General features: G+C 49.6%; 1 long non-coding RNA gene across 1 annotated transcript in view; it reads right to left on the bottom strand.

Moving 5' to 3' along the window:
• Positions 1 to 325: 325 nt before the first annotated feature.
• The window catches only part of LOC140429899 (uncharacterized), a 107,061-nt gene continuing 88,101 nt past the window's right edge, over positions 326 to 19,285 (bottom strand). The window contains exons 2-3 of the long non-coding RNA XR_011949237.1: positions 830 to 932; positions 326 to 662 (exon numbers count right to left, since the gene is read on the bottom strand). This is a non-coding gene — a long non-coding RNA (uncharacterized lncRNA). The remainder of the gene's footprint in view (positions 663 to 829; positions 933 to 19,285) is intronic.

The raw sequence follows: 19,285 nt of genomic DNA, 5'->3' as shown, positions 1-19,285 counted from the left end.
CTTGGTTTGGAAACCTGGATGCGCAGAGAGTAACATATCTGACGGGCCCTCCTCAACCATTGCTACTCCTTCAGGACTAATAGTTCAGAACTCACCCATCAAACACTCTGAATAAAGAATTACACACATTTCCCTGACAACACACAAGGGTACGGTACTAAGTGGCACAGAGGTTGACATCATATGAATGTCATTCTAAAACTCTATGAGCGTGAGGAAGGTGAACCTTGGAATAAGGTAAAAATCCAAACCAAAATGTTTTCATCTGACCATTACATTCACATACCCATGGAATGGTTTTCAGAAAGTTCAGTTTATTCACAGTGATAGAGCACCCATGACCCTGAGGTGACATCAAAAGTTTTTAACTTTCCTAACCACTGGGCCTTGGTGCAGCCCTGACACTCGCAGCAGGGTTGGAGGCAGCTTGCCGACTGCTATGTCCCGATGCCTGAGATGGCCCTGGCATATCAGTGACGTGTTCTCCAGAAAATGATTCGGAGTCTAAACGTGAACTATGCCCCACCGAGGTGTGCAACTCTGCACTGGAGAAGGGTGCGGGTGAGCCCTGTGATGTTCTTCCTAAGCACCATCATCCTCAGACATACTCAGGGGGCTCAGGGAGCTGCTGGGCTAGTGAGCTGGCTGTGGTCTGCTGGTACCTACAAAATACAAAAGGACAGTTTTAATGGATGAGCTGAAGCTATTTCTGAGTTCCTAACACTCATGGTGAATTGCAGGATTGGTGAATTGATGGAGTTCAGATCCATGCTAGGTTGTTGTGAGAGGTCAAGCTCTCCGTCACCACAGGAGTGATCCCTGTCCTCACCGGCGAGCTCTGCTGCAGCTTCCTCGAGCTTGCAGAGGGTGCGTATCTCTGCCGTCCCTTCCCCGGTCTGGGCTTCCTCTTGCTTGTTGTGCACAAGGTTGGTCTGTATGGGGACAAAAGAAAGACTGGTGTTCAGCAGGGATGGAGCAGAGGCTGGGTGAAATGCATGTCCCCTGTGTGTGGTGAGCTCTCCCCCAGTATGGACAACGAAGGGAGTTTGAGCAAGACAAATAGGATGTTTTTAAAAAATTTGTTCATGGGACCTCGGTGTCGCAGGCTGTGCCAGCATTTATTGCCCATCCCTAATTGCCCTTGAGGTGCAGTTATGAGTCAACCACATTGCTGTGAATCTGGAGTCATATGTAGGCCAGACCAGGTAAGGAAGGCAGATTTCCTTCCCTAAAGGACATTAGTGAACCTGATGGGTTTTAACGACAATCGACAATGGTTTCATGGTCACCTTTAGACTTTTAATTTCTGCCTCTGGCCCAAGCACACCCTCAACGTCCGCCCATCACCACGCAACAGCCCCCCCCCCGCCCTGCCCGCCACTGTGTCCCAGCCCAGAGCAGCCCATCCCTCATACCCTTCCGACAGAGCACCGAAGCAGGTCGTAACATTGTGCACAGGTGAACAAATATATAAGGCTTTGTGCCCTCGCCCCTATCGCTATACTGTAACCTGCACCTGTGCCAACTGAACTGGTATCTACCTTTCTGGTCTCACGTGCCCCAATGCTACTCCTAGGTGGATCCCCAGGGGGTACAGCAGGGGTGGAGGCAGCCTGCTGTGATTCCCGTTCTGTGACCTGGTTCCCTGTTGATTGCGGTTTTCTGGGGCAACCGGACCAGGATGGACCTGGCTGCTGCTCGTAATTCCAGGTGGTGTGGTGCCACACTGTTCTGCCCACTGCCTACCAAATGCACCGGGGACAGGAGGGGGGAGTCCGAGCTGCTGTGCTGTTCTGTCACCTCCCCTGCAGGAGTCACCGGCTTGGGCCCCATCACCTCCTCCTCCCTGATGTGCCCGATGGCCCTGGGCTACTCCTTCATAAGGGGGTGCTAGCGGAGCTATCCCCCGCCACCTGGCACTACCAGTCCTGGTGGCCCACGTCCACCCCAACTAGGGTCATAATGCTCACGGCCATGGGGCACAAGGAGTGGACCACCTTTCTCTGGGACTGCGCCACTTTATGCTGCGACTGTGCCATCACCTTCTGGGTCTGTGCCACATCAGCCAGTGGCTGTGCCACCTCCCTCTGGGTCTGTGCCTGTCGGCCAGAGCAAGGCTGCTGATGCCACGCTCAGTTACAATGTCCAGGTGGCTCTGGCACATGGCTGCCTGTGAGAGCACAGCCCTGTCCTGGGCCTCGGCCAGCACGCGCAGAGTTCCCCAGACCTTGGAGATCCTGACCCATGGCCAATACCTTCGCCCCCCAAGGCCTGTACCACGGACGTCACTGGTGCAGTGTTGACCTGGGTGGCACGCACGGGCAGGACCTCCTGCATTTGCAGGCAGTTGGACTCCTCCAGCTGCACCTGCAGGTGCTGGATGGTTGCCGATACCCCCTGGCTCTGCGACAGTATCTCCACTATTAATGCCTTTTCCAGAAGCCGTCCGGACAGCATTTAGTGCCTGGGGTTGGGCTGCCCTCAGATCATCTACCCCTTGAGGGCTCCTACCTCCACAGGCTGAACTGCTGCACGTGTGTGGCGCACAGCAGATAGTGTGCTAGGAGCCCCTTCACTAACATGCCCAACCGTGGTCAGTGTCCTTAGGATGGTGGAGGGTGTTGGAGACAGCTGTAACGGAAGTCAGTGTTGCCCTGGACTGGTGCTCTGGGGCATCCCGGACTGCGGGTCGAGGGCTCCCGTCATTGTCCGTGTCTACATCCTTGCTGCACTCCTTCTGGGATTGGAGTTGTGGTTGGGTCGGGGTCGTGGGGGGGGGGGGGGGGGGGGCTCCAAAGATGCCCGCCTCATCGTCAAGAAATCCTGCAAGACACACAAGACATGACGCATAATTTGGCCATGCGGTGAGGTGACGGCTAGTGGTGGTGAGGACAGTGTGGCGGTGGAGGGGTTGTGTGGGTGATGGTGGTGAGGGCCGTGTGCGGGTGTGTGTGTGTGGGGACGATGCTGGTGGCAGTGTGGGGAGGGTTGTGGGACTGGTGGTGGGGACAGTATGGGAGGTGTGTGGGGGTGATGTTCATGGTGGGGGCCATGGTGCAGGCCATGGTTGGGGGAGTGTGAGTGTGGGGGCAGTGGAGGGGTGGTGGTGGGTGTGGGGGTGGTGACACATGTGCCATGGGGAATTGCAACAGTGGGGTCTCACTATTCCGCCTGATGTCGACCTCTGCCTCGATGATCGCCCTCTCCCCAGGCCCTCCGATCAGGTCCAGTGCCCGCCAGTTTTAAGTGCCCGAATGAGCCAAATTCTATTGTGCAGTGTACGATCCTGCTCCATAATGATTCCATCCACCGTGAACATCACAAATCAGCCATCGTGCTCATTCTTCACTCTCTTAATCGAGGTAAATCATAGCCAGCTGGTATGTTATCATGTGGAGAATCACCGCTAATCCCACTATCTCCGCCTGACATCTACATGTGCACGCTTCTAAACAAGAATCATTGGGCAGCAGCCAGGAACAGGAATTCTGGTTGAAGTTCCTTTCCCTTGCCAGGAGATGCCAAGGTCAGCTATACGGTTCAGTTGCTGCCAGCGAACAGGAGTGAAAAGGCCTGCTTCCCTCAGTGCACATCGCTAGGCCATCTTTGATCCAACACACTCTCTTACAATTGGAAGAACAAAAAAAAATGATGCAGAGCATCTGAATGATAATTTCAATGTGATTGATTACTCCCATGTCTTAAGTGTATATTGGCGGATCTGAATTCAATCCTTCACTGATATCTCACACTCCAAATTTCTCACAGAGATTGACCTGTGGATAAAGTGGGAAAGCACTACAAGATTAAAATTATTTCAGTTTTGCCAGCAGTAGATTTGAAATTCTTTTTGCCAACCTTCGGAAAGCAGCCTTGGTCAGTGCTGGAGCCAAATCCTGGGGGCCCCATGTCCTTGCTGTTTTATATTCCTGGTATTAATGTCATTGAATTTTATACAAAAAGCATGACAGTTATTTTTACAATGTCTGTTGTGTCCACTCACTCACCATAAATTACTTTACAATAATATTGTAAAAAGGATAAAAGAGTAAGCGACGGTTTCAGACAGGTGGCTGAATTATCCTGGTAGGCCCATCTAATGAAACTGAACTACCCCTTATTCAAACACAAATGGAGCAGAACCAAAAATCTGTTTATTCATTCTCAGCATGTCTTGCAAATCAGCTTCATGAAGGAAGAAAGTGACTCACTGATCTCATGAAAGTCTTTCAAAATCCTAACAGTTAATGGTCTCTTTATTAAACCTGATGGTCAAAAGTTACAAATCCTGCAGGGCACAAGATGCCAAGGTTGTACTGGTCATACTTTTTCCAGACAGTGTGAACCTCAATGTGGGACATCATCAACAATATATTTACCTGGAATTCATAACTTATTTTATTCTTCCGTGGGATGTGGGCATTGCTGGCAAGGATTGGATTGGATTTGGGTTTATTGTCACGTGTCCTGAGGTACAGTGAAAAGTATTGTTCTGCGAACAGTCCAGATTGTTCTCTACATGAAAAAGACATAGGACATACGATAGATACACGACGTAAATACATAGACATAGACATTGAGTGAAGCATACAGAAGTGTAGTACTAAACACGTGGCTGCAGGGATGGTGTAGGGGGAAGGGTTTCAGGTACGTGGATAATTGGAGTACATTCTGGGGAAGGTGGGACCTGTACAGACAGGACGGTTTGCACCTGAACCAGAAGGCCACCAATATCCTGGGAGGGAAATTTGCTACGGCTCTTCGGGGGGTTTAAACTAATTTGGCAGGGGGCTGGGAAAATGAGCTGTAGTTCAGAAGCCAGTGTTGAGAGTAGTGAGGTACTGAGGAGGGTATCAAGGTCACAGGAGTGTACTGGCAGACAGAAAGGTGGGTTGAAGTGTGTCTACTTCAATGCAAGGAGCATCCGGAATAAGGTAGGTGAATTTGGAGCGTGGATTGGTACTTGGGATTACAATGTTGTGGCCAATACGGAGACATGGTTAGAACAGGGACATGAATGGTTGTTGGAAGCTCCAGGGTATAGATGTTTCAGCAAGAGTAGGGAAGGTGGTAAAAGAGGTGGAGGAGTAGCATTGTTAATCAAGGATAGTTTAACAGCTGCAGAAAGGCAGTTTGAAGGGGATCTGCCTACTGAGGTAATATGGGCCGAAGTTAGAAATAGGAAAGGAGCGGTCACATTGTTAGGAGTCTTCTATAGGCTCCCAAATAGGAATAGAGATGTGGAGGAAGAAATTGCAAAACAGATTATGGACAGGTGTGGAGGTCTCAGGGTAGTTGTCATGGGTGACTTTAACTTTCCAAATATTGATTAGAACCTCTATAGGTCGAACTGTTCGGATGGGGCATTTTTTGTACAGTGTGTGGAGGAGAGTTTCCTGACACAATATGTGGATAGGCCGACAAGAGTGGGGGGCCACATTGGATTTGGTACTGGGTAATGAACCGGGCCAAGTGTAAGATTTGTTTGTGGGAGAGGACTTTGGAGATAGTGACCACAATTCGGTGTCTTTCACTATTGCAATGGAGAGGGATAGGGCCATACGGCAGGGCAAGGTTTATAATTGGGGGAGGGGTAATTATGATGCGATTAGGCAAGGATTAGGGAGCATAAGGTGGGAACAGAAACTGTCAGGGAAAGGCACAAATGAAAAGTGGAGCTTGTTCAAGGAACAAATACTGCATGCCCTTGATAGGCATGTCCCTGTCAGGCAGGGAGGAAATGGCCGTGTGAGGGAACCATGGTTCACAAAAGAGGTTGAATGTCTTGTCAAGAGGAAAAAGGAAGAGTATGTAAGGATGAGAAAACAAGGTTCAGTAGGGTCGCTTGAGGGTTACAAGGTAGCAAGGAATGAGCTGAAAAAAGGGCTTAGGAGAGCTAGGAGGGGGCATGAGAAGTCCTTGGCGGGTCGGATCAAGGAAACCCCCAAGGCTTTTTACTCTTATGTGAGAAATAAAAGAATGACCAGGGTGAGGGTAGGGCCGGTCAAGGACAGTAGTGGGAACTTGTGCATGGAGTCAGAAGAAATAGGAGAGGCGTTGAATGAATACTTTTCTTCAGTGTTCACAAAGGAGAAGGGCCATGTTTTTGAGGATGAGAGTGTGATTCAGGCAGGTAGGCTGGAGGAGGTAGATGTTCTGAGGAAGGATGCATTAGCAATTTTGAAAAACCTGAGGGTCGACAAGTCCCCTGGGCCAGATGGGATATATCCAAGGATTCTTTGGGAGGCAAGGGATGAGATTGCAGAGCCTTTGGCTTTGACCTTTGGGTCCTCGCTGTCCACGGGGATAGTACCAGAGGACTGGAGAGTGGCAAATGTTGTTCCTCTGTTCAAGAAAGGGAATAGGAATGACCCTGGTAATTATAGGCCAGTTAGTCTTACTTTGGTGGTCGGTAAGATAATGGAAAACGTCCTGAAGGATAGGATTTATGACCATTTGGAAAGATGCAGCTTAATCCGGGATAGTCAACACGGATTTGTGAAGGGTAGGTCTTGCCTCACAAATTTGATTGAATTCTTTGAGGCGATAACTAAGTGAGTAGATGAAGGTAGAGCAGTTGATGTCATATACATGGATTTCAGTAAGGCGTTTGATAAGGTTCCCTATGGTCGGCTCATGAAGAAAGTAAGGAGGCATGGGATCGAGGGAAATCTGGCCAATTGGATAAGTAACTGGCTATCACATAGAAGACAGAGGGTGGTGGTGGATGGAAAATTTTTAAACTGTTATCAGCGGTGTACCACAGGGATCAGTGCTGGGTCCTCTGCTATTTGTGATTTTTATCAATGACTTCGAGGAGGGGGCTGAAGGGTGGGTCAGTAAATTTGCTGATGACACCAAGATTGGTGGAGTAGTGGATGAGGTGGAGGGCTGTTGTAGGCTGTAAAGAGACATTGATAGGATGCAGAGCTGGGCTGAAAAATGGCAGATGGAGTTTAACCCTGATAAGTGCGAGATGATTCATTTTGGTAGAAAAAATTTGAATGCGGATTACAGGGTCAACGGCAGGGTTCTGAGGAATGTGGAGGAACGGAGAGATCTTGGGGTTCATGGCCACAGATCTCTGAAGGTTGCCACTCAAATGGATAGAGCCGTGAAGAAGGCTTATAGTGTGTTAGCGTTTATTAACAGGGGGCTTGAGTTTAAGAGCCGAGGGGATATGCTGCAACTATACATGACCCTGGTGAGACCACATTTGGAGTATTGTGTGCAGTTCTGGTCACCTCATTATAGGAAGGATGTGGAAGCATTGGAAAGGGTGCAAAAGAGATTTACCAAGATGCTGCCTGGTTTGCAGGATAGGTCTTATGAGGAAAGGTTGAGGAAGCTAGGGCTTTTCTCTTTGGAGCGGAGGAGGATGAGAGGCGAATTAATAGAAGTTTATAAGATAATGAGGGTGATAGATAGAGTGGACGTTCAGAGACTATTTCCTCGGGTGGATGTAGCTGTTACAAGGGGGCATAACTATAAGATTCAGGGTGGGAGATATAGGAGGGATGTCCGAGGTAGGTTCTTTACACAGAGAGTGGTTAGGGTGTGGGATGGTTCCATGCTGTGATAGTGGAGTCGGACACTTTAGGAACTTTCAAGCGGTTATTGGATAGGCACATGGAGCACACCAGAATGACAGGGAGTGGGATAGCTTGATCTTGGTTTCGGACAATGCTCAGCACAACATCGAGGGCTGAAGGGCCTGTTCTGTGCTGTACTGTTCTATGTTCTATGTACTCAGTAGAGAAGATATGTGAAGCGATCAGTTCAGTCCATAAGAGGGTCATTCAGGAATCAACGGGGAAGAAGCTGTTTTTGAATCTGTTAGTGCATGCTCTCAGACTTTTGTATCTCCTGCCCGATGGAAGAGGTTGGAAGAGAGGGTGACCCAGGTGGGAGGGGTCTTTTATTAGGCTGTCTGCTTTCCCCAGGCAGCGGGGGGTGTAAGAGTCAACGTATAGGAGGTGGTTTTGTGTAATGGACTGGGCTGTGTTCACGACTCTAGGTTCTTACGGTCTTGGGCTGAGCGGTTGCCATACCAGGCTGGAGTTGGAGTGAAAATTTGCCACACAGTCGTGTGTGTATAGGGAATAAGCAGGGGACTAAGTATGCAGCCATGCAGGGCCCTGGTATTGAGGACTATTATGGAGGAGGTTTGTTGTTAATCCTTACTGATTGTGGTCTATGGGTCAGGAAGTCGAGGATCCAGTTGCAGAGGGAGGAGCCAAGTCCTAGGTTTTGGAGATTTGATATGAGCTTGGATGTGATTATGGTGTTGATGGCAGAGCTTAGTCAATAAATAGGAGTCTGACATAGCAGTTCTTGTTGTTGAGATGCTCCAGGGGTGAGTGTAGGGCCAGGGAGATGGCATCTGTTGTGGAACGGTTGTGGCAGTATGCGAATTGCAGTGGATCAAGGCATTTTGGAAGTATGGAATTGATGTGTCTCTTGACCAACCTCTTGAAGCACTTCATAATGATAGATGTCAAGGCCACCGGACGGTAGTCATCGAGGCACGTTGCCTGGTTCTTCTTTGGCCCGGTATGTTGCCGGTCTTCTTGGAGCAGGTGGGAGCCTTGGAAAAGAGTGAAGTTGAAATTGTCCGCGAATACACCCGCCAGTTGGTCTGCACAGAATCTGAGTGCACGACGAGGGTCTCCGTCTGGACCCGCTGCTTTTTGAGGGTCCACTATCAAGATGGCTGATCTGACTTCAGAGGCTGTGATGGTGGGTATGGGAGCATCCGAGGCTGCTGGGGCAGTTGACAACAGTTTGTTGGTTTGCTGCTCGAAACGAGCATAGAATGCATTGAGTTCATCGGGGAGGGGTGCATTGCTGCCAGAGATTCTACTCGGCTTTGCTTTGTAGCCCGTTATGTTGTTTAAGCCTTGCCACAACTAAAGAGAGTTCATGTCATTAATCTGTGACTCTAGCTTAGTCTGATATTGTCTCTTGGCTTACCTGCTGGCATTGCAAAGGTCATACCTAGATTTCTTGTATAGGTCAGGGTCGTCTGTCTCAGACCGGGCCTGGCCTGGAGTGAATCTCCCGACTAAACCATGGTTTCCGATTGAGGAATGAATGTACTACCTTCTTTGTCATGTAATCTTGTACACACTTGCTGATGAAGTCTGTGACTGTGGTGACATATTTGTTTAGGTTGGCCGCTGAATTCTTGAATATGGACCAGTCACTGACTCCAAGCAGTCATCATCTGTTGCACATCCCTAATTGCCCTTGAACTGAATGGCTTACTGGTCCATTTCAGAGGGCAGTTAGGAGTCAACCAGACTGTTTTGGGTCAGGATTCACATCTAGGCCAGGCCAGGCAAGGGCAGCAGATTTCCATCCCTAAAGGACATTAATTAACCAGATGGATTTTTATAGCTGACGACCTTTCAATTCCAAACGTTTTAAATAAATTCAAATTCCACCAGCTGTGTTGAGGTTCAAACCTTTGTCCTCAGAGTATAAGCTCAGGGGCAGGATTCTCCGTCCGTTTCACCGACTGGTCAATGGGAATTCCTATTGTGGGGCAACCCCACGCCGTCGGGAAACCCCCGGGCTGCCGGCAAAATGGAGCATCCCAACGGCGGAGAATCCAGACCCTGGTCTTTACATAAACAGCTCAGTGACATTATTACTATGCCACCATCTCCCGTCATCCCATCTTTCCTCACCTAAATATATTGTAGTAACACTCCATTCCCTTTGCCCTCATCTGCTTTCCCCTTAAATTCAACACAAAGACTCTAGTCGGTTTGCAACATCACGAGAATCTCTGACCCTGAATGACTCCACAGTAAAGACATTGGCTTCATCCCCTAAGTCCTCCACGTCAACTAATGTCGAACTCAGCATAACACTGATCTCTTCTTCTCTTCTTCTGTTATCTTTCCCTCTGCACACACTTATTTGCCAAGACGTTTCCTCCACACAGTGGACGCTTTCTCCCATCTGCAGAATTCTGAATGTAAGTGGGCTCCTCTCTGACCTTTCCTCCTCCCTTTTCCTCTAGAACTGCCAGAATCACATCCTCCATTTCAATTTATCTGCTCCTCTCACCCACTCTAACCTATCTCCTTCTGAATTCTGTTCGCTCAGGTCCATTCCTAATGTGTAATTGAACCTGTTGACAACTGTGATCATCATCTTCCACTCCACCAGTCTTCACGTTCAACGGACTGCCTTCTGCTAATTCTGCCACCTGCAGCATGGTGAGCACTACCCCTGCTCCTCACTTCAGCATTTTGAATGGACTGTTCCCTCTGCAGCATCTTAGTCCATTCCTTTATACTCTCCAACATAATTTCCCCTTCCCATGGCACTATCTCATGTGGGCGCAGGAGATGCAGTACCTGCCGTATTACTAACCCTCTCCTCATGGTCCACGATCCAAACACTCCTTTCATTTACTTGTCCTTCTTTAAATTGAATATACTGTACTCCCTGCTCACGATGCAGTCTCCTCTACATTGGCAAGACCAAATGCAGATTGAACGAATGCTTTGGAACACCTCCATTCAGTCTGCAACTACTCTCTGGCCTCTTTGTACTTCAGTCTTCCAATGAAGCTCAATGTAAGTAAATGAAGTGGCAGGGTGGCACAGTGCTTAGTACTGTTGCCTCACAGTGCCAGGGACCCAGGTTCAATTCCAGCCTTGAGTGACTGTCTGTGTGGATTTGCACTTTCTCCCGGTATCTGTGTGGGTTTCCTCCGCTCCAGTTCCCTCCCACAATCCAAACTTGTGCAGGTGATGTGGATTGGCCATGCTAAATTGCCCCTTTGTGTCCAAAAGGCTAGGTTGGGTTACGTGATGGTGGGGATTGGGCTGGTGCCTGGTACGGGTGCTCTTTCAAGGGGTTGATGCAGACTCAATGGGCCGAATGGCCTCCTCCTGCATTGTAGGAATTCTGTGGATTCTACTCCAACTAAGCAATTCACTGAGATTCTTCAAAGTGAAGGCATCAAATCATGCAAACTATAATTGGTACCCTTCCTAAAACAAGCAGCATTTCCCTCCTCCCAAACGCAATGAACAGTCATGGCATCCCCTTCAATCTACCAGACTAAATATGTTTATTGCCATTTTCAGATTCCTGCAAATCGATTTATCCCAAATTGAATTAATTGTTTGTACGTTGCATGCTTGTTCCATAATCTTTGTTTATAAAGAATTTATGGCCCTTGATATAAAGGAACAAAGATTAACTGGCTTGTTTTAAGTGCTTTTAGAATACAAGAGCAGGGGTTTACTGCTGAAGCTGTACCAGGCTGTGATCAGACCCCATTTGGAATATTGTGAGCAGTTTTGAGCCCCGTATCTAAGGAAGGACGTGCTGGCCTTGCACGGATCCAGAGGAAGATCCTGGAATCATTTTCCCTGTCTCTGAGTGTGTTTCCTCCGGGTCCTCCAGTTTGGTCCCACAGTCCAAAGATGTGCAGGTTAGGTGGATTGGACATGATAAATTGCCCTTAGTGTCCAAAGGTTAATTGGCATTGAAGGGTTAGGGGGATATGGCGGGGGAGTGGGCCTGGATAGAGTCCTCTTTCAGAGGGTCAGTGCAGACTCAATGGGCCGAACGGCCTCCTTCTGCAGTGCAGGCATTCTATGGTTCGAAGTTTGAGGAACAGCAATCAATCTTTCAATTAGACAATAATTTTGGGTACGACCTCGGCTCCCCCCCCCCCCTTTTCTTTTGTTTTAATGTCTTTTTTTGTGTTTTGTTTATTCCTGGGCAGCAGCTGTTAAGTGACGATTTTGCTCTTATCCAAATCATTGATTCTTTCCATGACCAATTCATTGCCCTTACACCACCATCCCCTTCATCATTTAATCTCTCCTGTCCCACTCTATCACAGACCTTCACCTTTTTTCCTTTCTCTTTCCCTCACATTTTCCTGTCTCTATTCGCTTCAAATCTATTTTCATCTCTTTTATAAGGCCTCAAAGAGTCCACACCGACGTATGTTGAAACAGAAGCTTACTTTATTTTCCAATTACTATTATTTTCAACTCCAGTAATTCCCTATCTTCTCTATTTGCGCCTTACTGGCCAACTCTATTTATACATAGCCAGACATTGTTAAAGGTCCCCAGGCCTCTTATTGGGGGAGCTCGTATTCTGCAAGATCCATGGGGTAGTTAATCATTCCCACTCCGTAGGATCCGGGCGGGTTATGTGAATCTCTAACCTTTTCCAGTTCTGAGAGAAGGGCATCAGCTGAAACGTTAATCCTGTTTCTCTCCCCGTAAATGCTGCCAAACCTGCTGAGCACTTCTCACATTTTTATTTCAGCTTGCCAGAATTTGCAGTATTTTGCTTTTGTTCTAGAACCTTCTTGTGACGCTCCACAACTTACGTTCAAAAAATGGCTGAACTAAGCTTTGAGCAAAAGAGAGGTGAGAGACAGAAAAGGAGTAAGAATCATGTGAGACAAAGTCAAGGCAAAAGCACCAAGTTCCCAAAGAGGATGAGGTTGAATGTCAGGCTGCATGTTCCAAACAGATTAGCATCCATCAAATCCCATCTGCGTCACCGAATAGGCAGTTCATATTGGCAACACTGCAAGATATATGGCTGTCACCACACCACTTAGTGGCTTTGTTTTGATTTAAAGGCACTCTCGTCTACTGATCTATACAGTATATACCATACCATTTCGAACTTCTATTCTAGGAGTAATAGAGTAGCATCCTACTAGTCACACACAGCTGCTTTCCTCAGGCTCTAACTGAAACAGGGTGGTCACCATTTCTAAAACATTAAAAAAAATATCTTTAACCTTAAATGGCTCTGTTAAAATTTCAAGAAGTCCTTCCCTGGAATTTCCCTGGAGTGCCTCCAACTCGTCACCCAAAATGGTCCAGATTTTACACTGAGAATATCAGTGAGGAACCAATGCTCATGATTAGGAGTAGGCCAAGTAACAACTTCGACCCTCTGCAAATGTGCAGCTCAATACGGAAATCTAAAGATTGCTGTCAAAGATATCCTGCTCATCCCTCGTCTGTATTATAACAATATCTTACCAATCAACTGGCACTGAAATGCATGTGAGATGTTCACCCACTAGTAACCTACTAAACACAGCAGAAACAGGACAGATGCATTCAGTGAGCTTTTAATGGCATGACCAGTCACAATTATTACGGAACAACCTGTTTGGCTCTGAAAACTTTATGTTATGGTCATTTTGTTTCTGAAAGGATTAGATAAACATTGAAGGATGAGGTAAAAATCAGCTGCCAGATTTTAATTATGAGAGATAATGAAAGAGGTCATGGGGGGGAAAAAAAGATAAAAAGAGAACATGAGGAGATTTTAACAAAGAGGATGTTAAGCGCAAAGCCAAAAGAGGAGAGGTCGATATGATAATACGTAAATGAAGCCTGGTACTAAAGAGATCTTAAGGAGTGATCATTTCACACTTTGTCCTTTTGGTTAATAGTTAACCTATTTTATTGATCAAGGAAGCCAGCAGTCGGAAGCAAAAGATTTATTTTATTTTTAACAATCTGCCCATGGCAGTAACTCTCTACAATCACCATCTCTATTGGGACAACCAAAATGCCGGTCTCTGCTTGGGCCGGATTTTATGCTCGGTTCTAATGAGCCCCAGCTGGGTGAGCCTTTGCCCCCTACCTGGGAAGCTCGTACTCCATGAGCTCCACAGGGAGATCGGGAATGGCTTCCCCGTGGGCCTCGTGGGGGTACTAGTACCTCTCACCGCCCCCAGCCCCCCACCTGCCAAAGACAAAAGGTTCCCTCTCTGCCATCATTAGTGGAGGTCTTCTGCACTGCTTTGTCCGAGGCTGAGCTTCTGCTTGTGGCGGGTCTGGGTAGGGTGGTGTATACCGGTTGGTTGACTGCCTTTTTCTGGTTGACCTCCATAGGGCTATCGCTGAAACTTCAGCCCCAGACAACATCGTCAGTCTGAGCGGATGCTTCTGTGTCCATATCTGACCTGGGGTCACCTTCCTCCTGCTGGTCCAGTCGATAGGTCTTGGCTGGTTGGGTTCCCTGACTGAAGGGTGATTCTTGGCACGGTGGAGGCACTGCGCCATCAGTTGAATGTTGTGTAGCACGGGCTCCCTCTTCCACATGTTTTCATTGAATTTTCTCTTGGACCATGACTTCATAGGAGACTGGCCCCATTCTCTGAATTATGACGCCAGAGAGCCAGAGTACTCCGTCTCCAAAGTTGCAGGTGTAGACCATGTCCCCTGATTGGAATTTCTGTCCTGACATTCGATGGTCAGCGTGCCATTTCTGTGCTTCTTGCTGCACTTCCACTTTCCCACCCAGGTTCGGGAAAGTCAGTCTTAACTGGGTCCTGAGCCTGCTGCCCATCAGCTGTTCTGCTGCTGCTGGCCATGTCGCCACATGCAGGGCCATCCTATAATTATAAAGGGACCGTGCCAGTCATGTGTCCATGGAGCCTGTGGTCTGCTTCTTTATGCCTCTTTTGAATGTCTGAACCGCCCTTTCTACCTGGTCATTAGATGGAGGATGGTACAGGGTGATTCTGATGTGTCAGATGCCATTCCGTTTATCAAATGTGGCAAACTCCTCGCTCATGAATGGCGTTCCATTGAGCATCCCCAGGACTTCAGGGTCCCCCATGTGTACGAACGAGCATCTCAGCTTCTCGATGGGGGCCCTTGACATTATTGAGGTAATTTTATAAATGTCAAGCCATTTCGAGTGGGCGCCCACGATAATTAGAAACACTGTCCCCATGAAATGCCCTGTGAATTCTGCGTGCAGTCTCATCCAGGGATGCCCTGGTAATTCTCAGGGATGAAGGTGGGCTGCCGGCGGGAGTATTTGGTGCACCTGCCACACTGGACAACTGCATACGACTGGTTCAACATCCCTATCGATGGCAAGCCATCAGACATAGCTCCAAGCCAGCATCTTCTTCTTCGAGGTGCCTGGGTGACCTTTATCTTTCAGGATAGACTCCTGACCCTGCAGTGGGATGATCACGTGCACTCCCCACAGTATGATAACATACTTCACACTTCGTCCTTGGAGTTTCTGGGCATAGGGCTGTAGGGCTGCTGGGGTGGGGGGGCTGGGGGGGGGGGGGGGGGGGGGGAGTGTCCTCTGCAATCCGCCATTTAATAGCACGTGGCAAAGCTTTGCGAACTTAGTTCTCGTTGAGTCCATGTTCGAATCTGAACAGCCGTCACCAGCAGAATATCCATAAAATTCAAGGTTGCTACTACTTCATCCGTCCCTGGTGGGGACGGGGGACTCACGGGCAATGGAGACAACTGAGAGCGACACTGTGGGTTATCTGTGTACCAGGACGGTGGTGGAACGAGTACTCATATACAGCGTGCAGAAGTGCCCAGCGTTGAGTCCGGGCTGTTGCAATGGGTGAATCCCCTTGATTTCCCTGGTGGCCTCCCTGGGTGGCATTCTTTTCAACGGTTCTGGTGGCTCTGACCACCACACGCTTTCCGTCCACACATCTGGCAATGTGGTGGGCCAACAGATCTTCAGTAGCTCCTGAGTACTGGTGCCTACTGTGGAATTGCGCTTTGGGTTGCCTCTTGGGAGGTGATCTGGCCAGTTCTCCATTGCCCCGTGTAGCTCTGGGAGTCTGATACGGAGGGCGGGTCAAACTATGTGATGTGTTGGGTGTTCTGGATCACATACAGGTCACCAACACTTGAAATAGTGCAACACTATTTTATTGAATCATTAACTGTTTAAACATACTCAGACTGTGGGTTAATACGATACTAGCTTTAACTAAAGACCTTTGCCTTGTCCTAACCAGTCGATGTACTCAGCACATGGTGAATGTCTGTGTTACAGGCTGTGAGCTCTGTCCTCCTAGCTAGCTGCAACTCAAATGACCGGGAACTCTGATGCCCCCTGTCTTTATAGTGCGTGTGCTCTCACTGGTGATTGGCTGCGGTGTTGTGTGTGTTGATTGGTCCCAATGTGTGTCCATCAGTGCGTGTCTGCACCATGATATACTGGTGTATATTATGACACTATGGATCCCATTGTCCATGAACGCCTGAAGTTCCTGTGCCCCTTTCTCTGCATTTTCATTGGATAGCGACAACTTAATTGCCCATTTCAAGTCTAAGGTGAGCTTTGCCAACAGCTTCCTTTGTGTGGCCGTGTTAATTATTCCACAAACAAGCCTATCCATCAACATTTCCGAGATGGTCGCCCCAAACTCGCACTGCTCCGCCAGTCACCTAAGGCAGGTCAAAATGTTGGTTACCGACTCACCCAGAGACCGCACCACTGTGTTGAATCTATAACATTGCATAATAATGGTAGTTTTCGGATCACAATGTTCAGCCGCTAGTACAACCAACTCATCAAACGAATTAGGGTCTGGTGCAGGTGCGTAAGTCAGACTCTTCATAAATCATAACTCAGTGCCCTGCAGGCAGTCAGGAGGATCACTTTTTGGCAGTCCACCCTTGGCCTGAAAGAAGTACCTCCTACGTTTTCTGTATTGGCTCCAATCTTCCAGGCCCGGGTTGAAGGCCTCTAGCTTTTCGGTAGTGGCATTTTCAACCTTTAAATCCTCACCTTCCTGCTCGACGGTCGTCCAGAGTGGCTGGGCATTTTCACAAGCGAGCCCGAAGTCTCCTTTGTCCTTGTCGCCAGTTTAATGACCAAGGAAGCCAGTGGTAGGGAGCAAAATATTTATTTTACTTTGGGCAATAATCTGCCCACTGCAGTAACTATCTACAATCACAGTCCCCGTTGGGACAACCAACATGCCGATCTCTTCTCGGGCCAGATTTTATGTTCAGTTTTAACGAGCGCCTCAGTTCTAAAGAGGGAGTGCCAGAATAGGACACAATCTTGGTGTCAGAAAAGGAAGAAGGTGGTATGAGTGAGTAATGCCAATGAACTGAAGTAACTGAATAAGCTAAACGACCTGAATAGCTCTTTTTCATTTTAATGATTTAATATAATATAATATTTAGTGTCACAAATAGGCTTGAATTAACACTGTAATGAAATTACTGTGAAAATCCCCTAGTCACCACATTCCGGCACCTGTTCGGGTACACAGAGGAAGAATTCAGAATGTCCAATTCATCTAACACGCACGGCTTTCGGGACTTGTGGGAGGAAACTGGAGCACCCGGAGGAAACCCATACAGTTACGGTGAGAACGTACAGACTCCACACAGTCAGTGACCCGGCTGGGGTTCTGCACATTCTCCCCATGTCTGCATGGGTTTCCTTTAATCTTTAATTTTTAAGAAGCAATAGCATGAAATCAACAAGGTAAATGTTTGGCCCCTTCAAAGAACCAGGCTAAAAACACAAACCAGTAAGAACACAATCGTGCACTCAAAGAGTAATGAATTGCCTTTCGGGTAAATACAATAACTTGCTTAAATTCTTGGAACTGTGAGGTGATTAAATTATAGTTAGGTATGATAGATTGGATTATTAAGGGTGCACTTATACCCAACTAGTACTTAATTTGCTTCTTGTTTGGGGGCCCAATTCAAATGAACATCTTCAAAACCTGTCCAGGACCAGAACCTGTGAAATCATGTTGTTGAGACACCTCCACATAAATACTTTATTCGAATGTTTTGCTGTGAAAATGATTTTTGAGAGTCCACCTGTAAAAAAAATCATTTTTACACAGCTGGCCGTAATCAGCAGTTTGGGTCCAATTAGACTGTTAGGTCTGAACATTGACTATATCTGCTATTGACCTTGCTTTCATAACATTATTAACATTATTGCAAAGTGGGAAATGGCAGCATAGATGTTATGGGAAGGCATTTCTAGTTTGATCAACAGAAATAGAGCAGCTGATTATCTTGCAGTTTAAACTGACTGCTCATTATTAATTCACCAGAAGATTTTTTTATTTCCCATTGGAATGGGAATTGCAATCAGTGAAGGTAGTTACAAAGATGTTTGGTTATTATTGCTTGTTTAAGTATTGTACCACTTGGCGGGATTTAACGGATCCGGTAGCTGCCCAGGAAGGGGGCAAAGCTGATTTGCATCAATTTGAATGTATAATAATATACTTTGTGTGGTTAACGTTGCCTCTTCAGCTCTCATTGAATCCCGGCAGGCATGAGGCAATGTTGTCGCGAATTACTAATGCTTTTTAAAAATGGGAACCAGGCTCCATGATCTCCTAGAGGGAGGAAGGAGGTGAGCATCACTGTTTCCAACTAGCACCAAAACATCCAAGGGGCTAAACACTGCTGTTCAGCGCAACGGGGCAGGTTGGGTGTGGGGGTGGGGGTGGGGGTGTGGGGGTGGGGGGGGGGGGGTGGGGGGGGTGGGGGTGGGGTGGGGGGGGGGGTGGGGGTGGGGTGGGGGGGGGGGTGGGGGTGGGGTGGGGGAGGGGGGTGGGGGGGGTGGGGGGGGTGGGGGAGGGGGGTGGGGGGGGTGGGGGGGGGGTGGGGGGGGGAGGGGGGTGGGGGGGGTGGGGGGGGGTGGGGGGGGGAGGGGGGTGGGGGGGGGAGGGGGGTGGGGGGGGGAGGGGGGTGGGGGGGGTGGGGGGGGGGTGGGGGGGGGGAGGGGGGTGGGGGGGTGAGGGGGGTGGGGGGGGGAGGGGGGTGGGGGGGGTGAGGGGGGTGGGGGGGGGTGGGGGAGGGGGGAGGGGGGGGGAGGGGGGGGGGGGTGGGGGGGGGGAGGGGGGTGGGGGGGGTGAGGGGGGGGGGTGAGGGGGGTGGGGGTGGGGGGGTGAGGGGGGTGGGGGTGGGGGGGTGGGGGGGGGGTGGGGGGGGAGGGGGTGTGGGGGGAGGGGGTGTGGGGGGGGGAGGAGGGGGTGTGGGGGGGGAGGAGGGGGGTGTGGGGGGGTGGAGGGGGGTGGGGGGGGGTGGGGGGGGGGAGGGGGGGGAGGGGGGGGGGTGGGGGGGGGGAGGGGGGTGGGGGGGGTGAGGGGGGGGGGTGAGGGGGGTGGGGGTGGGGGGGTGAGGGGGGTGGGGGTGGGGGGGTGGGGGGGGGGTGGGGGGGGAGGGGGTGTGGGGGGAGGGGGTGTGGGGGGGGAGGAGGGGGTGTGGGGGGGGAGGAGGGGGGTGTGGGGGGGTGGAGGGGGTGTGGGGGGGAGGGGGGGGGGAGGAGGGGGGGAGGAGGGGGGGAGGAGGGGGTGTGGGGGGGAGGGGGGGTGGGGAGGGGGGGGGGAGGGGGGGTGGGGAGGGGGGGGGGAGGGGGGGTGGGGAGGGGGGGTGGGGGGGGGTGGGGAGGGGGGGGGAGGGGGGGGGTGGGGAGGGGTGGGGGGAGGGGGGGTGGGGAGGGG

The sequence above is a fragment of the Scyliorhinus torazame genome, chromosome 1 (genome assembly GCF_047496885.1).
Source record: "Scyliorhinus torazame isolate Kashiwa2021f chromosome 1, sScyTor2.1, whole genome shotgun sequence".
In the NCBI taxonomy this organism is placed as follows: domain Eukaryota; kingdom Metazoa; phylum Chordata; class Chondrichthyes; order Carcharhiniformes; family Scyliorhinidae; genus Scyliorhinus; species Scyliorhinus torazame.
Note: the sequence above shows the minus strand (reverse complement) of the source record. Positions and strands in the feature narration are given on the sequence as shown.